Here is a 3,783-nt window from a genome sequence, read left to right as displayed (position 1 = left end):
CAAATCCAATCTAATTGTTGGGTTTGTATGTTTGGTTGGTGTGTCTGATTGTTTTGTTTTCTGTGAGTTAAAAAGGCTGCACAACTCAGTAAAGGTCAAAATTGAGTTACTCTGTTCTGCTTAACTTCTTTCCATTTTTTATTCCTGATTAATTTGCTTGCATCAACTTACAGTGTCTGAACTGGTAGTGACTGCTGACATTAGTTCAGTCTGTTACACTGTACTGTAAGTCAACACATCCTCTACAGGGAACAAACTTCAATATGTCATTTTTCTGCAAATTTCAGTGCACAGTTTCTATTTATTTGCTGAGTTTAACATTTTGGGAAAAATAAATTAATCATAAACTATAAAAGCTGCCATAACTTTTGCACAGGCCACATATAATGATTAATTTTTTTCCCAGTAAATAAACAGTAATTGTGCATTAAAACGTGCAGACGTGTGTCTCTGTAGAGGACGTGTTCACTCATTCACACAGCCATAATGCGCACTTCTAACTGCAATATGCAGTAATATAAACACGACCATGTTCCGTTATTCTGTCCGTATCGTTCAGCTGTTCGTGGATGTTCTGCTGTGAGCGGAGCTGCAGTGCTGATCCTCATAGTCCCGCGGTGTTAACGCGCCGGTGTTAATGCGCTGGCTGAATGTGGCAGATGTCTGGGTGTGAATACTTTGCCGTGACGCTCTGACCCTCTTATTGCTCCCTGAGGAGACACACAGATGCTAGACTGCTCTCCCTCCGCCTGCTTCAGTCATCACACACAGGAGCACATAAACATAAATAAACGTACAACAGACAGTATAATGCGTTTGTACAGTACTGTGCAGTTCATTTACAGTCAAAACAGACACTTTTTAATTTCTTTTAGAATCTGCATTTACACAAAACTTCTCCACTCGTTTCAACGAGCTACGAGCCAGAAAAGGTTCACATACAATTACTACATGACTTTATCACGAGTGATAATCAAGACATCTATGGGCTGAAGCATCCAGTTTGTATCATTTAATCTCCATAATTTAAGCCTCTTTTTTTTCCTGAAATTTACTTTTTTTTTAACTAACAGTTTTATCTTTGGGATCAAAATTACTTCATGTGGTAAGAAGTAAATTAACTGGTTTTATTCAACCTAAATGAATACTTTAAATAATTCTTTCAATTAAAGTAATGTTTTGAGTTAAATATAACTAGTTCAATTGTTTGTTACTACATGAAGTAATTTTTACAGTGAGTCATTTTTTACAGTGTAAAGCAGAAGGATGTTTTTAAAGATTATAAAATTCATATTATAGTGACTTCAATATCATCCCAAACTCTCTCTCACACACACACACGCGCGCAATCTAAGCCGCTTGTCCTTCTGGGTTGCGGGGGGAGCTGGAGCCTATCCCAGTGGTCATCAGGCAGAAAGCAGGAAACACCCTGGACAGGGCAGATACACAGACATACACATTCACACCTAGGGGCAGTTAAGCATGTCCAGTTGGCCTGACTGCATGTCTTAGGACTGTGGGAGGAAATCCACACAGGCGAATATGTAAACTCCACACAGAAAGGAGAAAGGAGAGGATAAGACGAAGGAAAGTGGTGGAGGAGAAACTCTTAAACCAAACCTTGCTGATATTGACAGATCCGTATCTCGCAGTGGGAATATTCAGGAGCGAGTCGGAGTCATAGGGAAATCTGTATATGTGGTTTATCTGAATCTTAATGAAAAGAAACCTCAGGAAACAGAAACCTGCACTCCTGTGGTTGGTTGTTTGGACATTTGGGGTCATGGTGGTGGAGATATCAAGAACATTCAAATAAAGAACGTGTTTTTTTTTGTTTGTTTTAAATGTCACTCAAATGAAAATGTTCTAGATTCAGTCTCAGGTTTCCACTCAAAACAGCCACTGAGCACAAGTTATTGATTTTTCAGGGGATGTTTCTGAGGAGATTAGATCTCAGATAATCCACTTGCATAAAGTCAAAGGAAAATGAGTGAAAAATACAGGAGTTTCCAAAACTGGAGTTCAAAAAATGATTAAAAACTACAGAGAAAATACAAAAAATAAAAAAAAAATGTTTTATTGTCAAAAGAAATGATCTTACGCGTAGTCACTATATGTAATATTTCTGTTGAGATTGTTGTAGAATATTATAAGACTATTTCACTTATTTCTAGACATTTTTACTTGTTTATCAAGTAAGTTTACCAAGTCAAATGATCTCACTATATTGGTGGATAATTTAATTTAAGAAATAAGTTTGAAACAAGCAAATTTATCTACCAGTACAGTGAGATAATTTCACTTGATAAAATTACTTAAGTAAGTTAAAAAGTTAAGAAATAATCTTATAATAAGTTTACAACACTCTGAAGACAAGAAATATTTGAGATATCGACTAAATTTAAGATCATCTGACAAGAGTAACAACCACCTGGAAGAGCTGGTCGACCCCAAAACTGCCCCCATCAGATAAACAGCACTTAAAGCTTTCATCTCTGAGAGACAGGAGAAAATCAAGCTGCTTCAGATCTGAAAACATCCACAGGTGTTTCTGTCCATCCTTCCACTGTGAGAAGACGACTCAGCGCTGTGGGTCTGAAAGGATGTGTGGCTGTCAAGAAGAACCTCACTGAGAAAAGGAGACGGACACATCAAACAAAGAAGCTGAACGATGGACTGACCACCCCAGAGTCCAGACCTCAACACCACTGAATGTGTTTGATTACTTCAGAAAATCATCAACCAGCTTCTAAGACTGAACTTTGGAGGTGGGTCTGCAGATTCTTTGAGGAACTGAAAGTGAGTCTCCTGAAAACAATGGAAGCTGGAATGAAGAGTGGATTATTGTTTACATTAAACTTTCTTCTTCATTTTGGAAGTGAATTATATCTAATCTGTGCAGAAATGAAAATGAATCATTTAATCATTAAAAAAAAAAAAATGTAATCATTTAAACCAAACAGCTGTTCTTGATGGAAGTTAAATAAATGAAGGGTGGTCTCAGACTTTTGCACAGCGCTGTATCTATGTGTGTGCATGCAAACGCAACATACATACACACTTAAAAATGATGGTTCTTCAAGAGTTCTTTAGTTCTTTAGTGGTTCTAAACAGAATCATTTTTATATTGAAATCGCAATTTAAGAGAGTGCAATTTTCAAACTGCAAGAGCCGCATTTTTTTCAGAATTATAGCCTACATTATCAAAAACATCTAGTTTTAAAAGGGGGAAATTTAACCTAATGTCACAAAGCTTGTTGTGAACTGACTATGGAGTTAGACCAATCAGAGGCAGCCAAACCTCCATCTGTTGTGACATCACAAACTCAACCTTCTAGATGTCTGGTACGCTACATTCAGGGGTCGAGCCTCAAGCCAGAAAAAGTGGATTTTTTTTTTCGTTTTCTTGGTTAAAAAAAAAAAAACGGAAACTGATGAAAAATAAATCACAGTTTAAATCACAGTCGCACTGTTAGTCAGAAAAACCGATTCCACATTTTCCCCAAATCGTTCAGCCCTAATATAGAACCATGAACACTCAAAGAACCCTTTCCATGATTAGAGGGTTGTTTGCATCGTGAAAGGGGTCTTCAGATTGATGGAGAATTTGCACCAAAAAGGGCTCTTCTACTGTTACGATGTCAGGCTTGTTACAATAGAAGAACTCTTTCTGGTGCTATATAGAACCCTCTTCAAAAAGGTTCTATATAGAATCATACACAGCACATTCTCCATCAATCTGAAGAACATTTTCACAATGCAAACAACCCTTTAATCATGGAA

Source organism: Colossoma macropomum, unplaced genomic scaffold (genome assembly GCF_904425465.1).
Source record: "Colossoma macropomum unplaced genomic scaffold, Colossoma_macropomum, whole genome shotgun sequence".
Classification (NCBI taxonomy): domain Eukaryota; kingdom Metazoa; phylum Chordata; class Actinopteri; order Characiformes; family Serrasalmidae; genus Colossoma; species Colossoma macropomum.
The sequence above is the reverse complement of the archived record's forward strand: the minus strand, read 5'-3'. Positions refer to the sequence as shown.